Source organism: Colobus angolensis, unplaced genomic scaffold (assembly GCF_000951035.1).
Source record: "Colobus angolensis palliatus isolate OR3802 unplaced genomic scaffold, Cang.pa_1.0 Scaffold26, whole genome shotgun sequence".
Lineage (NCBI taxonomy): Eukaryota > Metazoa > Chordata > Mammalia > Primates > Cercopithecidae > Colobus > Colobus angolensis.
In genome coordinates, this window is record NW_012115821.1 from 2,568,462 (window position 1) to 2,574,000 (window position 5,539).

The 5,539-nt window shown below is 40.4% G+C and overlaps 1 pseudogene across 1 annotated transcript; it reads right to left on the minus strand.

The window, feature by feature from the left end:
• Positions 1-4,738: 4,738 nt before the first annotated feature.
• Positions 4,739-5,537, minus strand: LOC105515354 (annotated as a pseudogene). The gene has a single exon (XR_001002308.1). The product of XR_001002308.1 is annotated as a 40S ribosomal protein S2 pseudogene (transcript).
• Positions 5,538-5,539: the final 2 nt, after the last annotated feature.

The following is a 5,539-nucleotide window of genomic DNA, read 5'->3' on the forward strand; positions in this document are numbered from 1 at the left end:
CACTTCGCCCGGCTATTTTTTTGTATTTTTAGTAGAGATGGGGTTTCACCATGTTAGCCAGGATGGTCTCAATCTCCTGACCTCATTATCCCCTCGTCTCAGCCTCCCAAAGTGCTGGGATTACAGGCTTGAGCCACCGCGCCCGGCCTCTTCAGGAATCTTTAAGATAAAATCGGCAAATTCAATTTCTGATTGCTAAAATTGCTTTGGGACAACCCCCTGATCCCTGATACCCTTCATCTGTACCATGTAGTTTACTTGGATGGAATAGTTGAAGAGACTCTGCCTCCATGTATTTCCATTGCTATAGAAGGAAATTAATTTGGATGTTCTACTTTCATCACAACCATATTTCAATGATTGTGCGTTTTGAAAATTCTTCTTCAGCCTGAACATAATCTATTGTTTATGTAGCTGTGCTTTATGATGTAAACATGATGTTTGCGTTTTACATATTTCTATGCTGCATATCTTAAATTATTTATTTTAATTATTTATCTTCTCTAAAACCATATAGTAGTGTGTATGGAAAAGGGCATTCAAAATGGAAGTAAAGAATGCCGGTAACCATTGACATTCTCTGTACTCCTGTAGTTAATCAGTTAACAGACTTAAGTATTCTATTTTAGAAATATAAACAGGGAACAAATCCACAAGACAAATAAGTCCACATCATCTTATCCTGCTCTTAGCATAACTTGGTGTAATAGAAGCAGAGCTAGTTTCTGAATGCCCCAAAGCACTCTTGAAAGGGGTTTTAGAGAACTAAGCCACTTAGGAGGACCAAATATGTCTCAGATAATCCTTGCTCCTACTGTCAAGATTTATTTGAATCAGGGCAAATTAACGGTAAGGTAGGTCATTAAGAGTAAGGTAGGTCACATCCAGAGACCTTGCCCACCACCTTCTTTCTCAGTATACAGGAATATCTCACACTAAAGCCCTCTTGGATTGCCTTCCTGGGTCTCAACCATTGCACCCCAGTGGTGTTTGTCTTGTTTGTTTTTTCATCCAGTAGTTAGTTTTAACCCAGTACCAGCCTCAGATTTCTCCAGGCTTCTTCCTTGGAAAATGCTTCAAGACCTAAGAAGTAGTTTCTAAGCCTTATTATTCTTGGCTTTCAATCAATTCTAAATTTTCTCCTAAATGGTACACTTTTTTTTTCTTAAGAGACAGGGTCTCACTCTGTTGCCCAGGCCAGAGTGCAGTGGAATGGTCATAGCTCATAGCTCACTGCAACTTCAAACTCCTGGATTCAAACCCAGCTTATGAAGTAGCTAGGACTATAGTCATGAGCCACCACACCCAACTAATTTTATTGTTTTTTGGTGAAGACAGCATCTAACTATGTTGCCATGCCAGTCTCAAACTCCTGGCCTCAAGTGATCCTCCCATGTCAGACTCCCAAAGTGCTGTGATTACAGGTGTGAGCCACCATGCCCAGCCTCAATTTTTTTTAAACAAGGAAAGACTTTCCTTTTGTAGGTCATGCATAGCTTTTACATTTCCATCTGCTCAATTAACAGGTTTATTGAGTATTTAATATGAGCCAGGTATTGTATTAGATTGGGGCAAAAGTAATTAACAACTGAGCTCATTACTTTCAGTGGCAAAAACTGCAATTACTTTTGCACCAACCTAATACTAAGCAATGACAATATAAGGGTCACAAGACAGGCATGGTCCCTGCACCCATGGAGCTTATGATCTGGTGTCAGAATCAAGCCTTAGCAGGTAATTTTAAATATGGTGGATGTAATGAGAAGGGAAGTTAAGCAGCAGCGATGGGGCACTCACCTGCTTTGGGGATCAACATTAAAGCTAAGGCTTGAAAGATAAATGGGAGTTCACTGGATTCAATCTCAGGATGGAGAAGAGTGTTGAGGACTTAAAGAGCCACAAGTATAAAGAGCCTAAGGCAAAAGCATTAGAACCCAAAAGAAGACCAGTATGGCCCTCTGTAATGAGGCAAAACATAAAACAAGAACAGAGACAAAAGTTCCGCAGAGTGACAGAGCAATCCTTACAATCAGATCTCATAGTGTGACTTATTACTGATTTAACCATCATTTTCTCTGAACGAGTTAAGACTTCTCCCCAGATGGAATGAATGTAGAGATGTGGGGATACAAATGGAGAGAGTGGCCTAGGATTGCCTGTTGAAGCAGTTCTTGTTCTGAAGGACACAAGAGTGAATGAAATGGAAGGGCCACGTTTCACCTGGGGACACCCATTCTCAGGTTTCTCAGAAAATTAAAATCCTAAAGCTTTCTGCAGTGGAAACTGGACCACAGACAACCTTCCACATTCTTCTAAGCTGTGGGGAGCACAATGAGTGAAATACCAAATAGGAACCCCCTTGACAATGGATGCAACCAATTTCATTTGCTGTATAAACAATTCACGTGAATTGAGGACAGCTCAGGTGGAAAACAATTCAACAATCATTGCATTTAGGCTTCTTACCTTAAGATTTATTTGTTCCAAGTATTTTGTTTTCTTTCCTTAAATCCAATTTCACCATAGTGCCTTGAATGACTTCTGTAGAAATACTAGAATTCTGATTATACTGTGCTGCCTTTTGCTGTCATTGTATTGCCATTTCTTTACTCTTTATATATATGTTATAGTATGCGGTATATGTTTGGATATCATAGACTATGTCAGGATGGATATACAAGAAACTAGGAACAGTGGTATCTTTGGGCAGGGGAAAAGGGCAGAATGGCCACTTGGTTGCATAACGCTTTCGTGTGGTTAAGATGAAAAGGACTCTTTTTCTCAAAGCCACGAGTTATGGCTTATCCAGCAGAACCCTGGCTAGATTACAGCCCCCACTCACTGCCTTAGCCAGGTGCCATTGTGCAGCCGACGTCTTTAACAATCTTACGTGGCAGCCCTGGAAATGAGGAACTGAGGAACAAGGATGTGAGGGAGGCTTACATTTCATTGCTGAATAAGCTTTTGTATGATTGCATGTGCGTTTCCAATTAGAAATCAAAAAGTAGTATGTGCAAAATTACAACTAGATAAGAGCAATACGTTCTGGTGTTCTATAGCACTGTAGGGTGACTGTAATTAACAATAATATATAGGTTCAATCATCTCAAAGGAGGATATTGAATATTCCCAGCACAAAGAAATGATAAATGTTTTACATGATGGATATGCTAATCACCCTCATCTGATCACTACACATTGTAAGTATTGAAACATCACTATGTATCCCATAAATATGTGATGATTGTGTCAATTAAAAAATAAAACAAAAGCATAAAGAAGTAGTATGTGCTAATATAGAAAAACAGAAAGAAAAACTTCCTCCACCACAGTAAATTAAAATCATCCAATGATCAGAACTCAGAAATCAGTACTGTCAATAATTTTTTAGTATATTTTCCTCTAGGTTTTTTTCCCTTACATGTATGCACTCGGTTTTATAACTGAGCTCATGTACAGTATTTTTTCTGCTCTGATTTTTACCTTGTTTTATGTAACAGCATTTTTTTCCAAATCAAGAGAAATTTGAACACCTTCTTTCTGAAGATGTACATATTACACACTCATGTAGAATATTCAGCAAATACAGGTACAAGTTAAGATGTTTTCTGTGGTTTTACCTCTTTTTTTTTTTGGTGACAGCTTTATTGGGATATAATTCACATGCCATACAGTTCACCTATGTAAAATGTACAACGCAATGAACTTCTATGGATTTACAGAGTTGTGCAACCATTGCTATAATCTAACTTTAGAACATTTGCATTGTCCCCCAAAAAAACCCTGTACTAATTAGCAGTCATTCCCCATTTCTCCCTAATTCCCTCAGCCCTAGGCAACTACTAATCTAATTTCTATCTATCTAGATTTGCTTAATCTAGACATTTCATATAAATGGGATCAATACTATATGTGGTCCTTTATAATTGGCTTCTTTCACTTAACAGTGTTTTTGAGATTCATCCATGTCTTGGCATAGATTTCATTTCTTTTCTTAAACTTATCTTTTTTTTGTCAATTGCTTATTTCATTATTAATCGATTGATTTATACTCACATACCATAAAATTCACCCTTTTAAAGTGTACAATTCACTGGTTTTTAGTATAATCACAAAGTTGCACAACTATCCCCACTATCTAATTTCAGATCATTTCATCACCCCAAAAAGAAATTTCATACCCATTAATAGTCATTCCCTATTCACTCCACCTCATCCCCCAACTCCCTGGCAACCACTAACTTATTTTCTGTCTCTATGGATATGTGGCCTTTTTGTTTGGCTTCTTTTACTTAACATAATGTTTTCAGTATTCATCCATGTTGTAGTATGTACCAGAATTTCATTCCTTTTTATGGCTGAGTAGTATTCCATCATATACATATACTACATTCTGCATATCTACTCATCAAGTGATGGACACTTGAGTTGTTTCTACTTTTTAGCTATTACGGAGAATGTTTCTGTGAACATTCATGTCCAAATTTGTTTGTGTGAACAAATGTTTTCAATTCCCTTGAGTATATACCTCACTCCTTTTTATTGCTGACTAATATTCCGTTATATGGATATGTCACATTTTAAAAATCTGTTCTTCAGCTGATAAACATATGATAGTTCCCACCATTTGGCTATTATGAATAACGCTACCATGAACATTTGTGTGCAGCTTTTTAAAAATGCGTGTTTTCACTTTTGTGGTGCATATACTTAGGAAAGGAATTGCTGGATCATATGGTTTTTTCAGGCTTAATTCACTTTTTTTTTCTTGTATAAAAACCCTATGTTGTAGCCACAGCTGGAGCCTGGGTCCGCTGCGCGGAGACTCTGGTGTGGGTCTTGACAAGGTGGTCAGTGAATTCCTGATAGGGAGACTTGGTAGATACAGTCTCCTTCCAGAGGTCAGGGGTCAGGTAGCTGTAGATCTTAGAGATGGCATCAAAGGTGGCCTTGGTGAAGTTGCCCAGGGTGGCAGTGCAGCCCCGGGCTGAGGTGTAGCAGTCATCGATACCAGCCATCATGAGCAGCTTCTTGGGCACAGGCGCTGAGACGATGCCAGTGCCCCTGGGTGCAGGGATGAGGCGCACCAGCACAGAGCCGCAGCGGCCTGTCGCCTTGCAAGAGACGGTGTGGGGCTTGCCGATCTTGTTCCCCCAGTAGCCTCTGCGCACGGGGACAATGGAGAGTTTGGCCAGGATGATAGCCCCACGGATGGCGGTGGCCACCTCCTTGGAGCACGTAACACCCAGGCCGACGTGGCCATTGTACTCCCCGATAGCAACAAACGCCTTGAACCTGGTGCGCTGGCCGGCAGGGGTCTGCTTCTGCACCGGCATAATCTTCAAAACCTCGTCTTTGAGAAAGGCCCCCAAGAAAAAGTCCATGATCTCAGATTCCTTAATGGGCAGGGAGAAGAGGTAGATCTCCCTCAGGGACTTGATCTTCATGTCCTTGACCAAGCGGCCCAGCTTGGTGACAGGCATCCACTCCTTATCCTCGGCCTTGCCTCCGCGAGCTCCGAGGCCTCGGCCCGGCCCCG